General features: G+C 36.1%; 1 pseudogene; it reads right to left on the bottom strand.

Annotated features, from left to right (window-relative positions):
- Positions 1–1,302: 1,302 nt before the first annotated feature.
- On the bottom strand, positions 1,303–1,515 carry LOC118585138 (annotated as a pseudogene).
- Between the last annotated feature and the right edge of the window lie 17,655 nt (positions 1,516–19,170).

The following is a 19,170-nucleotide window of genomic DNA, read 5'->3' as shown; positions in this document are numbered from 1 at the left end:
TAAAGTGACAAATTATTAGACAGAGTAACTCAGGGAGGGAAAGATGCTGGCTTATTATCTGAGGACACCAAGGCAAGGAAGGTATGGTGGCAGAAGAATGAGGCGACTCATCATGTCAAGTACACAGGAAACATGGACAGTAGCAAATGATGGTGATAACTCCTCTTTCTCCTCTTTTTTTCAGTCCAGGACCCAACAGTGATCAAGAGATCTCATGTACTTAAAAGGGCTTCCTCCCACAGATGACCATTTTTCTGTAGTTTATTTTCAGATGACCATGGTGATGAGACTCCTCCCTCAGATGCTCTTCCCCAAATTAGACAAGTGTTGCTCAGAACTTCTCTGTTACCTGAATAACTTACTAGACTGACTCATCTTTTTCAGCAGAGCCTGACCTGCACTGATTGTTGCAAGGGAAACCTCTGTCCTTTCCTTTTATCTACAAACTTGGTATCTCTCAACCAATTTTATCTTGGCATCTTTTTGGAGGACCAGAGCCTTTGTGCTTGTTCGATTCCTGTTTCTATTTGCTGTATTTTGCTACTCACTGAGGCAAACCAAGTAAATTGAAGCAAAAAGAAAATTACATGCAACACCAAGTAAAAATACATGAGTAGTGGTGGCTTAATTTATCAGACTCATTTTAAATAAATTTATAAATTGTTAATTCTATTTGGAAACAATTTTATACAAATCTTGGATTACTATAGCATTAATATGCAATGCAGTTTTATCTCTTTTGGATAGTAGTCATTGAAAGAAAAATATATATTTTCTTTAAGTGTGGTAGAAGGAAAATTTAATTAAATCTTCAGTGACTAAAGATAATCTCTCTGATGTAAACGTTGGGTCTCTTTTTTGAATATTCTTTTGAAAGGTCTTTTAATTTTCCTAAGTTCATATTGTAATAATTGTAAAAAAAAACAAAAAACAAACAAAGGCTAACATTGTATGTACTAATCCACTTTTGTGAAAGCAATGATTTAAATAATACAGATAGCACATCCCAATAATTCAAGGAATTTGAAAGTAAGTCAGGCAGATCAGAAATCAAAGACACCTTCTGTCATATAAGAAGTTTGGAACTATGAGATTCTTTCTAGAAAGACAAATAAACAAAAATTACAATATTAAATTTTGAAAACTATTCATAAGACTTCTGTTCCCTTTGTGCAATGTTTCCTATTATATCTCTGTGCTGAGTAAATCTTTTAAATATAAATTATTTTTAAAAATTCAACTCAGTTTTTTTTTTTTTTTAACTTTTCAGGGGTTTTCATGGTCAAAACAGAGAGGTCTGGTTCATTTCAGCTCCTTCACTGTCAAACCAGGGGGCAGGGACTGTTTCAGCTTCTCAGCCTTCTCCTTGTCTGTGATGACCAGAGTGTAAAGATACCTGCTGCAGCGAACCTTGAACTTCACATTATCCTTGTTCTTCTTGATCTTGACAGATTTGGCATCTTTCTGTCAGGCTGTGAGCAGAAAGTCCTTGATTTCCTCAGTTTTCTGAGGCATGGTGACAGATGCTCGGCACTGGAGACCGCACAGCAGCGAGAACCCAACAGAACTGAAAAAGGTCATAGGTTTTTATAGGGCTTTTTAATACATCCCTTAATTTAGGTTAACTACTTCAGCTATCTTTTCAAAATATTTTTAAACAGTCATTTATTTATATAAATATATTGTTCTTTAAGTTTCTTCAAACATTTAAACCTCCTATCCCTACTTTAGATGGACACAGATTTGAAGTTAAAGTTATGGCTCTATCAGAAACTACAAAATTGAATGACTGGATTTATCACTTCATCTAGGAATTTTTTCCATTACCCTTCAGCACTTTAACTGTCTGTATGTTCAGCTCATGTTCAGTATGATGATTGTTTATGCTAATATAGTAATGTAATGGAGTTTTCAGCAAGGCAGGAAACAGTAAAATGAGCCTGGAGAGGACTCTGCAGCTGTGTGGATTGACTGTATATGGTCCTTGGGGGATGCGATTATCAGACAACGGAACTGTCATTAGGATAATTAGTGTACTAGGCAACTGCATTAGTGGAATTATTGTCATTGCTCACAGCTTGTCAGCACAATGTTTTTTGATTTGGTAAGGCTTGTTTTTACAAATGCAACTAACTGTGTGGTTTAAATCAAGAGAAGTAAACATTTCTACTGTCTTGATGCAGTCACTTAAAGAACCAATATGTGACATGAATAATGTCAAGCATGGTGTGACATTTTCTGCAAGTAGGTGGTTAAATTGAAACTGTCCTGGAGATAAATTTAGAGAATTTGAATAAAACCTATTATTATGAGCAAATTAATTATTTGAGTCATTTTCCCTACTGAGTGAATTCTTAGTAGGGAGATACAAAGGCTTCCTTAATTTCTTTTCCAAGGTACTTTGACCTGCCAGTGTTCCTAGAGTGATAACTAACAAAAGATATCTAATTTTCCAGATATCCATTCATAAAACAGTTGTGTTTTCAAAAATACAACATAAAATACCACGTGCTGTAATACTCAGCAAGGCTGTTTTGTAAGTGGAGAAAGTGACTGAGGTTAGGTGACCTTTGATGATTCTGATAACAGACTGCCAATGGCACCTTAGCTATCCTACCCTAGCAAAACTCACCAGGTCTATCCTGGGAGAAACCAGCCTTGGTCTCCCTGACATTCATTATTGCTTTCGGCAAAACAAACCTTGAAGACAAACATTCTCCCGTGTTTTGTTTTGTTTTCTTCTTCTTGGAATTAACTGGTCCATTTCATGCACTATGCAGGAATATAGACTTTTCCACTCCTGGTCGAACTTCATCACTTTTGTTTAAAAACATGTTTGTTCTCTCTGAAACTATCTGATATGTTTGTGAGTATTTAGTTATTTTCTGTCAGACTTTATGTCTCACCAATTTGTTTTGACTTTTCTTTTTTTATTTTCATTTTACTCCTGCTGAGCTTCCCTGAACATCAGTGAGTCATGGCAAATGTGAGTGTGCAAGGGCCTGAGAATTAGTATAATTTTCCCAGAAGACTATGATACTGAACATTATTCATCAATTTGGAAAGATTTAGAATGATTCAGGAGACTCACCTTTTATATGTCTGTGAGGGATATTCAGTGGTTTTTCTACAGCAAGGAATCACGCTGTGGACATGTGCATCATCATCTCATGGGCTGAGGTCTCAGAGTCAATAAAAGAGAAAGCAACTGAATGCAACATCTGCCTCTGCTTACTGAATGCTGATCAATGTGACCAGCTGCCTCATGTTTCCACAGTCATGACTTCCCATCATGATGGCTATACTATCAAGCTGTGAGCCAGAATAAGCAACACGTTCCTTAAGTCAATTTTACACAGCATTTTTCTCTAACAAGGAGAAAAGAAAAAATGTAAAAGTTAAAAAATAAAAATATCCATTAGGTTCTCATATTTGGAATATCTTTTTAATACATATAATTTGCAAACTATTTAAATGTTAATATTTTCCTACTCCCTAATGAAGGTCACAAGAAACTAATTAATAAAAGATTACAAGTTTAGACTTTAAAATTTGGGCATCTCTAAGGGCTTGCAATATGAACTCTTCCATAATTTTAATAAAAGGACAACAGCAATAAAATAAGACTAAAGAACTATACAAAATGTAACTCACAGTAGACATATACTAGACCTCATGATAGCAATTCAGCAATAGGACTGAACAAAAAGCATATCGTTGAATTCTACAGACTATGGGATATATTGAAAGGGAGAATATTTTCAGCATTTTAAACATACCCCTAACTTTTCCATTCTTCATGAAATTCTTTATCATTATGATCTCATGAAGAGATGACCAGCCACACTAGTAGAAACCCATAAACTGTGGACTAATAGCTATGGCGCCCCCATAGGACTAGACTAGGCCCTCAGGATATGGGAGACAGTTGTTTAGCTCTGTTTCGGAGGCCCCCATGCAGGGAGATCAGGATCCATGCCTGGTGCATGAGCAGGCTTTTTTTTTTGGAGCTCAGTGCCTAGAGTGTGACACCTTGCACAGTTTTGGTGCACCGGGGAGGGGCTTGGACCTGCCTCAGCTGAGTGTGCCAGGCTCTGCTGACTCCCCATGGGAGAACTTGATCTGGAAAATGTGGGGATGGGTGGTGGGTTTGGGAGTAAGTAAGTCTCTGCAGGCTAGTAAATATTCTACTGAGAATAGCTCTACATTTCACTCTTGACCATTCATATTTGCTACCATTAAGAGTCTGATTTATAAGAAAAATTAGTTTTTCTTTCTTTTTTCTCATTCTCTCTCTCTCTCTCTCTCTCTCTCTCTCTCAGTCTCTCTCTTTCTCTCTCTCTCTCTCTCTCTCTCATTATGGAAGATTAATCCTCTTGATAAAGTGCTGCTGTGCTTAGGTACTTGGGCCTTGTAATTTTTATTCCACACAATCTTTCCTTCATTGTAACTGTAGTGAATAATGGATGAAGTTGAATACTTCTTTCACTTTAGTTCAAGCCCAATTGAAATCAGAGATAAACCTACTGTGAGTGTAGAAGGCCCATTGAAATGCTATTTTATATGTTGGGATTTAATGTATATAATTTGGAATCTGAAAAACACTTGACTAACTATGTAATAAAATTAAGAAAGTATCCATATATTGTGAACTCAATTTAGTAATCCAGATTAATTTATTGATATTCACTACCAGTTGTATTTTTCTCCTTAATCTTGTTCTTTTTATTTATTTTATTGTTCTTTTTTTTCCTAAATAAGATAAGTTCTTATTATCTAGTCTATGCTGACTTGGAATTCACTGTGTTGCTCAATTTGTTAGTGTTAAGAAGGAATTTAATATGGGAACAGAATCAAAAGTACTTTACAATTCGCTAAACATTCATCATCTTGTCAGTCTATGAGTTAACTTTTTAACCTCCATGTCTCTCTGTAACCAAACCATTCTCTCATCAATGAATTCTTTCTACATATAGAAGATGATGAGATAAATATATACCTGAATCTTGCTTTCCTGATTGTAGAATCTACACTCCATAGACCCTTACTTAAAAAGTATGACCAAGCCACTATATGAAAATGAACACTTCACTTTGGTTGAAAATACTTCCTAAGAACACCAACACATACCAGTTAGCAATATGAACATAGGATATCATACCTGTCTTAGAAGGGCTAGCATTTTATTTTGATCTGGGTCTGTCTCAATTTCTTGTTATACCTTTACTAAGACCCTCACTGCAGATACACTTAGGTGATTTATCTAGAAACACAGAATCTTATAGAACATAGTATATTACCAAGGGATCCTTCCCTCTTTTCATAGGAAAGGAAATGAAGAAATGTACTCATGAAAATTAGTTCTTCGGGTTCTGTAGTATGTCATGTCTTCCAGAGTTTATTCACTTCCTAAATTGCAGGAATGAATTTCAAGAGATACAATGTCACAGCAAATTAGAAGACAAAGACTGTGAAACAGGTTTACCAATTAAAATGATATAATTTATTTATCAAAACTTGGCTACTGCCTTGCATGGTGATTCTACGATACATTGTAGGACACATGTCTATGAAATAGTTAGAAGCAAGTTATGGCTCACTTTAATTCTCTTTCAGTGACTCACCAGGAATTTTTCTGACTTTCATCCTCATAACTCTGTATGTATCCTGTAGGACCTTGATCTCCATGTTCTGTTTCCAAGCACAGCACAGAAAAGAATGCCACTGAAGTGAAATTCATGGATTTTACCAAGGCGCTTTGGATATCTTGTGTCCACAAAACAGAGAGAGAACAATATACTCTCAAGAAAATTGGTCCTGACTAGCAGAGAGGATAGAGCTCAGAATGCACAGTGGTGTTATGAAGGATTGTATGCTTATCCCTGCTGATCCATTTTTGTGAGTCCTGGCATCTTTCATATCCCTTTTTAACTGACATGGATATAGGTAGGCCAACTCTCCACAAATAAGTAAGGAATCATTATCAATATTTCATCCTTAGACACATAGGTGAGAAAAAGACTGATAAGTAAATGACAGATAGATTACAAAAATATGAAACTAGGTAGATAGATAGATAGACAGACAGAAAATGAGACCAGGGAGGATTTCTATTTGAATCATTTTTTCTCTAAATCACAAGACTATAGTTTTTAGTGAATATACAAATGCAACTCCAAATTAATTTTTTCAATTATTAATATGCATTAGATAACTAGAAAAAGTCAAGAAAAAATTGCAAACTATCATGCCGTGTCTAATTGTCCTCATGGGATTTCCCAACAGTATATTTTCAAACTTCAATAAATTAATATCACATCACAATTAAATGTTTAAATTTATGTGTCTTCTTTGATTAACATTTTCTAGTTAATGGAAGCATTTTAATTATTTTTTATTTTTGAGATTATAAGATAATTTCATCATTTCCACCTTCTCTTTTCTCTCTCCAGACTCTCTCACCTACAAAATAACTCTTACTCCTGCACACAAGGCTCAGAGAATATTTTTCATAAGGAGGCAGAAGGATTGGAAAAGCCAGAGGATCAATGAGTTTTCTTTGAGAATGTGTATTCTAATGACATAAGCAGCTAAATTCATAAAGTATCACCACCGTGACTGCCTAAACTTGAGCTGAACAAGGACACCAATAAGCAGGCCAATGTGGATGCCTGCTGAGAGGAGACAACCTGACCTCAACCCTATAAAAAACAACACGAAGACAACAAGGAATGCTGACAGTAGGAGACGTAGTCTTCCTTTGGAAGATCACAACGAGTTACTCTATGACAAATGCTCAGTCCTGAAAATACACATATACATAGCCTAACCTGGCTTTAAAAGCAGGTGTGCACTCATATGAAAGTCATACACATTGCCAGTAAACTTCAGAAAACTGTCATGAACGAGCTTTTTTAATGAATAATTCTGCGAGAGCAGTACAACAATCTTTATGTGCAAAGCTATATTTTAGTGGCTGATTGAGAGGGTTATTAGGTGCTCACATTCCACAGTGTCATCACTGCTCCATGAAAGTGGTCTCTCTTCTGTTTTGTAGAAAAGAGCAACCCTTCCTCAGTTAAATCATTTTAGGTCTGAGTGAGTAATCAAAAGCCAATCAAATTAATATCTCCAAACAAGGTTTGTACACTTCTCATTATTCTCAACCAATGTCTGTCAGGTTCTACTCAGTCAGTGTGTTTACAAAGACAACATAGGCATATAATGAACACATCAAATGAATCTATTCCAGATAGTCTTCAATTTTATTTAATAATTATTATTTGTGTATTCAAAATGAGTTTCAAATATTAAGTCAATCTTACATGGCCAAGAAAGCAGTATCAATTTGCTTTTATATATAAGAAAAGTGAGCACCCACAGGATGCTTTAAAGCCCTGATGAGAAAGTGAAGATAGATTAGTGGTAAAGTTTCTTTCTACCAAGCCTGAAGACATGAGTTTGATAACCAATACCAATACAGTAGAAAAAGAGAATTTTGACTTCTAATTGCTGTTTTCTGACTTTAGTATGTGTTATATGGTATTCACATGTACAGATAAAGAGAGAGAGAGAGAGACAGAGAGACAGAGAGAAAGAGAGAGATTAAATAAAAGTAAAAAAATAGAAAAAAAATAGCCTCAGGCTCAGTGGTTTTCAACTTTCCTAGTACTGTGACACTTTAATACAACTCCTCATTTTGTGATGACCCCCAACCACAAAGTAATTTCATTGCTTACTCTATAACTCTAATTTTGTTGCTGGTATGAATCATGATGAAGCCCCAAAGGGGTCATGACCCACTGGTTGAGAACCACTACTCTCATTAAAGTTACCCAGTCTTCTAAACATGGTAGCAATAAAATTGGAATTTATTCCTTGGCTTTGATATGTTTAATAACACGTGTGAATTATTTTTAACAACATTGAAAGTATAACATGCCTTTGGTTCATAATTCATGTGCTTCCATTTGTTTGGCTATTTGTCGCTGTGCCTCTCCAATCTTGGTCTCAACAATTTCTGCTCTTACAGTCCCTCCTCTTTCTCAACAATTGGACTCCTGGAGCTCCACCTGGGGCCTGGCTGAGGATCTCTGCATCCACTTCCATCAATTATTGGATGAGAGTTCCAGCACGACACATGAATTATGAACCAAAGTCTGTGGAGACCCAGCTGGATCAGGCCCTCTGGATAAGTGAGACAATTGAATTGCTTCAACTATTTGTGAGGCATCCAGGCTGTGGGACTGGGACCTGTCCTTACTGCATGAGCTGACTGTTTGGAACCTTGGGCTTACACATGGATACTTTGCTCATTCTGGAAAGAGGGGACTGGACCTGTCTGTACTGAATCCATCAGGTTTAAATGAATTCCCAGGGGAATCTTGGCCCTGGAGGAGATGATAATGGAGGGGAGGGAATGGGGGGAAGGTGGGGGTGGGAGCAGGAGGGGGGAGGACAGGGGAACCCATGGCTGATATGTAAAATTAAAACACAAATATAATAATAATAAAAAAGAAAGTATAACATGCTTTTGTAATTCATAAAATTAGTAAAAGAGTTTGAAAGAATAGGTTTGAAAAGTAGTTTAGATAATTTGGTGCTAAATTCAAACCCAATAATGAATATATTCAATAATTATAGGCTTTTAATCATAAATAGTTTTAAATGAAATTGACAGTATAGTAACATTTTATTCCATTAATTCTTGTAAACAATGGCTACAAATACTTTTGACATATTTCTTACTGTTCTTTATTTAAGGGTCATGTTGTTAGCCACAGAGTTGATATAAAGTAAGTTTTGAGGGTTTAGGCTGAGAAAATAACACTTTTTCCTGTATGATCTATAATATTGACCTGAAGATATGACTTTTAAAGTTTAAATCCTGTGCTATGACATACAAGTGTCAGTAATGTAACCACAATACATTATTATATGATAAAATATAGAAATGTGTAAAATAGTGCAGTATTTATCATACCTTAAATTCTATTTAACTTTTATGGTATCATTTATTTACCTTGTGTTTATCTAAAAATTAAAGTTTCTATAAATTCCTTCAAAGGAGACTAAAGTTAATATGATACTATATTCTCTTATGCTTTAGGATGTCTTTCTGTATACTGTGAATATGTGTTGCTCCCATTGGCTAATAAATAAAGTTCTTTTGGCCTATGGCAAAGCAACTTAGAGGTAGGCAGGAAATCCAAGCAAAGAGACAGATGGAAGTTGGAGAGAGAAGATAGTCTGCCACCCAAGGAACAACATGCAGGCAGACTAGTAAAGTCATGGAACATGTGGCAAAACATAGATTAATAGAAATGGGTTAATTTAAGTAATAAGAGCAAGCTAGTGAGAAGCTTGAGCCATAAGCCATACAGTTCATAATTAATATAAGCCTCTGTGTATTTACTTGGGTCTGAGTGGCTGTGGGACTAGATGAGACATAGGAAAACTTACAGTTATACTCTTGTATTTCTGATCATGATGCTGGTTCCATACTCTCTGTGCACTTGGGCACTCATGTTCCATGTGATTTTACGTGCTTTATACATTTAGGTGTATTGATGTTTTGAGAATATCTTAGAAATTACAATGAATCCTGGAAAACATAATCATGAGATGTACACATCCAACTTCATTAAAATGTACCTTTTAATTATTATTGATTTAAAAATATAAATACTGATGTTTCTTTCTGTGCCACTAGAGGCCATCATATGCTTTCTTAAAATAGTAAGAGCAAATGTAAATGAAAACCTTAGCTCTAACATTTACTAACAGTCCAGAAGTCATCTATTTTATGAATGGGATACCTCATAGGGAGTCAGGGTGCATTGATCTTTCCTTGAACTCTCTCACATGCTTGACTAGACTGTTATAAACAAAGTCAAGTTGTTTTTTAGTATATATTCTTATTATAGCTTAATAAAATAAGCGAGTAAGTAAACAAAGTGAAAGTAAGTCATACCACAATTCTGTCATTCAAACAGTTGTGTTTCTTACAACATATGAAAGGATAGGACACTGATTAAGAAATTGAACATTAGGTTCTGGAAGTAGTTTAGGCTTTCTTAATATGATGGGTTATTAACCAAAAAGGTGGCAGTTTTTATTTTACATAGGAACAGCTGCACGAATATTTTAAAGGAATACACAGTAAATCTATTCATATGAGAAGAAAAGTACATGAAAATATTTCAATTCCTGAAGTTAGAACCAGTCTCTGAAACAGAAAACTCATCTTTTATTTAATTTCTTTAGTAAGCTTAGCTTTTTATGGCTTGCATAATAGTCCTCTAAGATGGGTTTCTGCCATATGATCTTAAGGTCTAAACATTTTTGCTCTTGTATTTTTTTTTTTTTTTTACTTAATGCTTGTCCTTAGCTAATCTTTCAGGAATTCACATAAGTAGGCTATCATCATACTTCAGCATAGTGTCTGTATTATGATATTAGATTGGCCCATAGACTCTAATGGAAAATTACATCATTAGAAAAAGTATCTATTATAATAAAAAAAATAGGGAAAATATTTTGAAGGTCAGCTTTAAAGGAACTATAAAATTATATAATAAAAATGTCTTGAACACAATTAAAATGTTATTGCCAAATATGAAATATAATTTGAAAACATGTAATTATTCTATATATTTCTAAGCAATGACATGTCACAATGCCCCTGATTAAGACTGAAAAAAAATACTTATCTCCACCATAACAATTTTTATATCACAGGGGATTTGAAACAATAGGTGGGAAATATAATTAAGCCCACTTAGATAATTATAGAGGTTGGAGCTGTCACAGCCCTGAAGCTTGTTCTTTTATTTAGGAAAATAGACCCAAATGATTTAAAAGAAAATGCTGAATCATGTGAAGGAAAGATCTCTCATAGGCTATTTTGTATCCCAATGTCATAAAAATAGAGGATGAGTACTCTTCTGTATACAATAAAAAAATCCAACAGAAATAATCTTTACACCTGAACACAGGACTGAAGATTCAGCTCAGTGGTAGAGTGCTTGCCTAGAGTCTGTTGAATCATACATTAAATATTCTACCCTACAAATAAGAAAAGAGGCTTGCAGTTCTTTGAGTAGTGTTGAGGCCTTGTGAGTTTTTTTTTTTTGTCCTATTTTTTGTGTTCATTGGTTTCATCCTTGTTCATCTCACATTTGGACAGTCAGGTTGTTGAGACTTTAGAGGAACAGCTTCTGACGTTACTAGCAGATGAAGTTTTACAGCAAACTCTTAATTCTTTCACCCTTGCAATCTTTCTGCCTCCTCTTCTGAAATGTTCCCTGAGCCTATTTAAAATTTGAACATCATATTCCATTCCATCTGATTTAAACATGTATATTCATAATGGTTTGGTGTATGAAATCAAGCCCATGGTGGCTCTTGTTTAACCTGAGAAAGAAATCAAATATCAGAAAATGCAATTATTTAAATAATTTAATTTAGTGATGCAACAGGATATTATATAAATCCATTTTTGTACAATCAGCATACATTTATATGAGAAGCAAGAGAAAGGTTTTAGTCATACTTCTATCAAATTGAAAATGTGTCCTCACTGCAATTTTGCTAATAGATTTTTTATCATAACAATATGAAACCTGAATAATGTCTGAAAAATATTTTTATTATATAACAGGTATTTATAAGAGACTACTATGCACATATCTTCACAATCTACTGCCTTAGGTGCATACCAATATAAATTTTGTGGAATCTCAACTTTATGCTGACTGAATTTTCCTCCTACAGGAACATTCATTTATACATAAAATGGACAAACATTTAAGTAAATTTTATCATTGTTATTGATATATTTTATAATTTTAACATTAATCTGAAAGTGTCAAACCAGAGATGAAAAGAAAGGGTAAAAATGTCTTTTATTTTATCTTGTTTCCACTTTAAAGCATGTTATTTACTTTTCTGACATTTTTCAATTCTTTAATTTTTGACAGATACCAAATAAAGTGAGAACATGACTCTAGGATATTGGGTTTAATCCTTTGGAGCATTTTTAAGGTGAATTTTTTCCACTAAACTTTAATTTCAGAGGCAAAGTATTTCTCATGTGTCATATTTTATTATTTTAACAAAATATTGCAATAAATAAATAAAATTGAAGTATCATAACTTATATTAAAACATAAACCTAAATCTAAGGAATGATGTACACAAATTTTTTCTCTCCAATTTATGACCTTTGATATAGAATTAAAGTTCCTATATCAAAAGAATATCCTTATACTTCCAAGTTTCTAGTTTTTGAAAAAAAAAAATACAAGCATTTTTTGAGAAAACAAATGATCTATATGTGACTTGTGATGGCACTAAAAATAGATATAACAAAACATTTTGAACTGGCAGAAACTGCTGCACTCAAGGGAAACCCTTCAGAACCTAGGTGCTGATACATTTCTTTTCCTTCCTGTGGAACCTCTCAGACTTTCCTGCTAACCCAGTCCTAGAAAAACACTACCTGATATTGCCAGTGGCCACCCCAGCTGCGACTCAGTATATTTTCTCTCTCCTTGGTTTCTTTTATTAAGATATCTCCAGTGGGACTCTTGCATGATATTACCTCACCAGCAACACAGATTTTGTGTGTGCATTGTGAACATGTGGAAATGGGAACAGGAGAGATTAAGTAAGGGAGGGAAGAATGGAGGGAGAAAATGCCTGGAATGGGTGGGCATTTAGTGGATGATGTGGAAATCTCATCCAGTGGAAACTTCCTGGAACTCATGAGGTTGACCCTAGTGAAGACTACTGGCAATGGAAGATATGGAGCTGGAAGCTGCCATCTTCTGTAAGGAGTGATAGGATTCTGACTCTGACACAAAACCCACATCCCACAAACTGTCCTGCCTGCAAGATTCAATGGGGCAATGGTGACTCAGAGCTCGTGAGAATGAACAAACAATGATTGGTCTAACTTGAGCCCCAAGCCACAAGAGGGAGATCATGGCAGACACTTTCTGGATGGCCAGGACCCGGAAGCTGGATAGCTCAGTAGATAACTAGAATAGAACTAAATAAGACTGATTGAAAAAAAAAGTAATGAAACAATTTCTATGATATTCTGTTATACTCATATATTGGTTGGTGCTTAGCCCCCAAAATCAGAGTGTCTTCCTCCAGGAACTTATGGGAGCAGATACAGAGACCCAGAGCCAAACATTAGGTGGAGCTCAGAAAACCTTGCCAAAGACTAGGAAGAAGGATTGTAGGAACCAGACTTGTCCAGGACACTTGAAGAACTAGGCTCACATAACAAACTAAGCAGGGCTCCAAGGGACTCAAAGAGACAAAAGCAGCAGCACCAGAACCTACATGAGTCTTCGCTAGGCCCTGTGCATGCATTCTGTGGTTGTTTAGCTTGGAGTTTACTGGATTCCTAGTAGTGGAAATGAGGATATCTCTGATTCTTGCCTCCTCGTGTTTTTTTTTTGTTGTTGTTGTTGTTTTTTTTTTTTTCCTACTGGGTTGCTTTGACCAGTCTTGATATGAGAGTGTGTGCCTAGGCTTATTGTAACGTATTATTCTGTGTTCAATTCATATCACTGGGCTCTCTACTCTTTCCTGAAGAGCAATGGAGGGCAAATGGATTTGAAGGAGAGGGAAAGTGGGAGGTTACTGGGAGCGGGGTGGGGGGGGACTACAGTCCGGTTGTGTTATATGACAGAAGGATAAAGAAAAAAAAAGATCTCTTCAATGTCACACCAACCTTTTATTAGTATTCTTACACCTCTCCTCCCACCTCTACTTCACTCACTAGAGGCTCCAACTCTTGGTTCAGACCCAGACTACCCTGAACCTTTTCATCCAGCCTCTCCAGATAATTCTTTGTCTTATTGCAGCAGACTTGCAGGAGATCCTCCTCCCACCTCATCTTAAACCCCTCAGAACCGGCCTCTTCATGAGAACAGCATCATCCCCTGAGCTTTTTGTTGACGCCTCTTTCAACCTCTTCTCCTAGCCTACCTCTCTGTTTCCCTGTCACTCACTGACCTGTAGAAGTGCAAAGAAACCATGATCCACCACAGTTTTTATAGGATCCAGAGTGGGCAAGAGAGACCAAGGAATGAAATACCCACACAAAGAAGACCAGACATCAGCAACTAGAATCCCAATCATCATGACTTCAACAGCCTAGACACCACCTCAAAAGACAAATATTGACAGCCAGAGCAAAATGCCTCAACCAGAATCTGATATTCCTACTACAGTAGGTCTTGGGAAATATAATATTAATGAAGTACATGTGAAGGAATTCAAACAGTCATTAAGGTTATATTTAAATATCTTAAAGAGAATGAGTACATGCCTTATTGGAGTCTGTGAATACACAAACAGTGGAATGGGATGGTGAAAAGAACTCAAGAGATGAAAATTGAATCACTAAAGACAACTCAAACTTAGATAAAATTGGGAATTAAAATTTTTGGGGAGTCAAATAAAAGGTAAGCCTCACTAACAGAATACAATATATGAATGAGAGCAACTAAGGAAGATACCTCATTCAAAGGAAGTATTAAATAAAAAAAAATCCCAAACACAAAGCATATAGGAAATCTAGGACACTGTCAAAAGACAAAATCTGTGATTAGTAGAACTAGAGGAATGAAAAGAATCCCAGGTCTAAAACACAGAAAGTATTTTCAGAAAGCATAGAAGAAAACATTTTTAACTTAAAGTAGGTATTAATGTATGAGAAGCATACAGAACACCAAATAGACTGGATCAGAAAAGCAAATCTCCTCTACCAATAATGATATAAATATTAAACACAGAGGACAAAAAAATTACAAGCTACAAGGGACAAATATCAAGTAATGTATAAAGACAGACTGATTAGAATAACTAATTTCTGAATGGAAACTCTAAAGGACAGAAGAGCCTGGACAGGTGTTCTACAAACTCTATGAGTCCACAGATACCAGCCCAGGCAAATACACTAAGGAAAACTATCAATCACAATTGACAGAGAAAGAAAAACACCTTCAAATAAAGCCAAATTTAAGCACAATCAATCTACAAATCCACCTCTATAGAAGGTGCCAAGAGATATGAAGAAGTCTAGCATATACAAGGAAACACAAGGAATAAATAATCCCAAACAGTAAAACAAAAGAAGAAAGTCCCCATATCAGAGCAACAAAATAACAGAAAGTAAGAAACACTGCTTATTGATAACTCTCAATATTAATAATCTCAATTCCAAAAGAAAAACACAGATTAACAGAATAAATGAGAAAACAGTGTCCATGCTTATGCTACATCCAAGAAACACAGTTACTGTCTAAGATAGACATCACAGCAGAGTAAAAGGATGGAAAAAGATGTTCCAACTAAGTGAACATGAGAAGCAAGCAGGTGTGGCCATTTTATTATCTGACAAAATAGACTTCAAGCCAAGAAAATCAGAAGAGATGGAGAGAGACATTTTTAACACTAAAAGAATATCATAATTCTAAGTTATTTATGTGCCAAAAAAGGGCACTTATTTTCCAAAAGGAATACTACACCTAAAATTATTGTCCCTCACACAGTGATAGCAGGTGATTTCATGACCCAGCTATTTCCAATAAACAGGTCATCCAGATAAAACTAGCACAGAAAAACTGGAGTTAAATGATATCACAAACCAAATGGACCTACACAATATTTACATAATATTTCACTCAAACAGAAAAAAAAAAGTTCTTCTCAGCAGCTCACTGAACATTCTTCGAAATTGAAGAGATAATTGAAAACAAATATCAACTGATAGGAGAAAATGGAAATAGGACCCTTCATCCTGTCTAATATGTGTGGATTAAAGAAAGCTTACATAGGCATGGAAACTGAACAACCCATGACTTACTAAACATGGGTCCAGACATATATTAAGAAGGAAAACAAAAACTTTTAAGAATTCAAAGTAAATGAAAAAGCTACATATTAAAACCTATGGTAAAAAATGAAGACAGTTCTAAGAGGCAATAGCTGACAGCATCTACTAGAGAGAGAGAGAAGTCTCATATTAATATCCTAATAGCACAGCTGAGTTCTCTAGATTAAAAGAGACATATTAAAACCCAAAAGGAATAGAAGATGAGAAATGATCAATCCAAGGGTTGTTATTAATTAAATAGAAACAAATAAACAAAAACACACGAACAATTAGAGAAAGTTGGTTCTGTGAAAGATAAATAATACTAGAAAACACTTACCTAGCCAAATTAACTAAAAGACACACATTAACAGAATATTCACATTAATAATATCAAAGACAAAAAGAAATACATCACAAAAGATAGCATGGAAATAGAATCATAATGACACAGTTTAAAAATCTTTACTTCCTAGGAGTGAGCTACAGTCCTCCACTCTACCAGCTGAGCGATGGAAGGGACAACATAAAACCAGTTACTTTGAAGCAGATAGAAGAGAAATTAGGAAGTAGTCTTGAACGAATTGGCACTGGAGATCACTTTCTAAATATAACACCAGTAGCACAGACACTGAGAGAAATAATCCATCAATGGGACCTGTTGAAACTGAGAAGCTTTTGTAGAGGAAAGGACATGGTCAACAAGACAAAGCAACAGCCTACAGAATGGGAAAAGGTCTTCACCAACTCCACATCTGACAGAGGGCTGATATCCAGAATATATAAAGAACTCAAGAAATTAGACATCAAAATGCCCAACAGTACAATTAAGAAATGGGCTGTAGAACTTAACAGAGAATTCTCCACAGAGGAAGTTCAAATGGCTGCAAGACATTTAAGGAATTGCTCAACATCCCTAATTATCCAGGAAATGCAAATCAAAACGACTCTGAGACACCACCTTATACCTGTCAGAGTGGCTAAGATCAAAGACACAGAAGACAGCTTTTGCTGGAGAGGATGTGGAGCAAGGGGAACTCTCCTCAACTGCTGGTGGGAATGCAAGCTTATACAGCCACTTTGGAAATCAATATTGTGCTTCCTTAGAAAATTGGGAATCAATTTCCCCCAAGATCCAGCTGTAGCACTCTTGGGCATATACCCAAGGAATGCTCAATCATGTGGTAACAAGGGTATTTGCTTGGCTATGTTCATATCAGCATTGTTTGTAATAGCCAGAACCAGGAAACAACATAGATGCCCTACAACTGAAGAATGTATAAAAAAATATGGTACATATACACAATGGAGTACTACTCAGCAGAGAAAAACAATGACATCATGAGGTTTGCAGGCAAATGGATGGATCTGGAAAAAAATCATCCTGAGTGAGGTAACCCTGACTCAGAAGGACGAACATTGTATGTACTCACTCATAGTAGGATACTAGATGTAAAACAAAGATGACTAGACTGCTACACAACTCCAGGGTTGCTACCTAGAAAATGGGACCCTAGGAAAGACACAGGGATCACCCAATGACAGAGAAATGGATGAAATCTACATGAACAACCTGGACAACAGTGGGATTAATGGAGGGCAAGGTTCGAGGGAAAGAAAGCTTAGGGGAGCAGGAGCTCTCAGCTGGATCAAGAACAGAAAGGGAGAACAAGGAATAACAGACCATGATAAATGATGACCACATGAGAACAGGAATAGGCAGAGTGCTGGAGAGGTTCCCAGAAATCCACAATGATACATCCTCTGTAGACTGCTGGCAATGGTCGAGAGAAAGCCTGATCTGACCTAGTGTGGTGATCAGATAGCCAAACACCCTAACAGTCGAGCTGGAACTCTTATCCAGTAACTGATGGAAATGGATGCAGAGATCCTTGGCCAGGCCCCAGGTGGAGCACCAGGAGTCCAATTGTTGAGAAAGAGGAGGGACTGTAAGTGTGTGAATTATTGAGACCAAGATTGGAAAAGCACAGGGACAAATAGCCAAACAATTGGAAGCACATGAATTATGAACCAAAGACTGTGGAGCCCCCAGCTGGATCAGGCCCTCTGGATAAGTGAGACAACTGAATAGCTTGAACTTTCTAGAAGGCACCCAGGCAGTGGGACCCGGACCTACCCTTAGTGCATGAGCTGGCTGTTTGGAACCTTGGGCTTACACAGGGACACACGCTCAGCCTGGAAGGAGGGGACTGGACCTGCCTGTACTGAATCCACCAGGTTTAAATGAATCCCCAGGGGAGTCTTGGCCCTGGAGGAGATGGGGTTGGAGAGGAGGGGCTAGGGGGTAGGTGGGGACGGGGCGGGATGGAGGAGGATAGGGGAACCCATAGCTGATATTTAAAATTAAAATACAAATATAATAAATTTTAAAAAAGAAAACAAAATAATAAAAACAACAAAATTTATTTCCTACAGGGCTTGAGCTATGACCGAAGTTCAAAATGTGGAAAAGATCATAGTTGTTTACTTTGTATTGGTGGCAATGTAAGCTACATTACTATAACTTTTTTGAAAAATGAATAAAGAAGTTTATTCCTTTCATATGACGAGAAAGGAAAAGTGTTGGCATACCTAATGAATAATTTCATATTACTGTAACATTTCATGTAATCATGAAAACAATTATCAATCAGATAAGAACTGCCTGAGGCAAAACTACCCATTTGCTCTTAGGAAGGGCACTGTACCATCTAGAACTGCATAATTAATTGGAGAAAAGAGATTTTAAAAATATAACAATAATGAGTTATTATTACATTTTGTGTGTTTTCTTTTTCTCAAAGGATTCTGGGAAATTATGTAGCAGTTCTTGATGTACTGGTATAGGCCCCATCAACTTCTCTAAATATTTCAGACCTTTTGGGTTACATGGCCTGTGTCTTTGTTCTCATCTCTTTCTTAAAATGCAAAATCATCCATAGGCAATGTGTTAATGGGTGTCATGGCTGTGTTCCAATAAAACTTCATTTACAAAAAACATATACATCTAACTGATGCATTTTGTGGATTCTTTGTGCTGGTTAGTTTTTGGCACTTGAAATAAATTGTAGTCACATGGTATAAGGTAATCTCTATTGTGTAATTACCTCTACCAGATTGACCTGTGGGCATGTCTATGGGACATTTTCTTGATTATGATTGATGTGCCCATTGTGGGCAATGCCATCCCTATACATGAGGGCTTGGGCTGTAAAAGAAAGCAAGTTGAGCAAAACAGCGGAATCAATCCAGTAAACAGTGTTTGTCAGTGG

Source organism: Onychomys torridus, chromosome 6 (genome assembly GCF_903995425.1).
Source record: "Onychomys torridus chromosome 6, mOncTor1.1, whole genome shotgun sequence".
Taxonomy (NCBI): Eukaryota; Metazoa; Chordata; class Mammalia; order Rodentia; family Cricetidae; genus Onychomys; species Onychomys torridus.
This window is presented reverse-complemented; position numbering and strand designations above follow the sequence as displayed.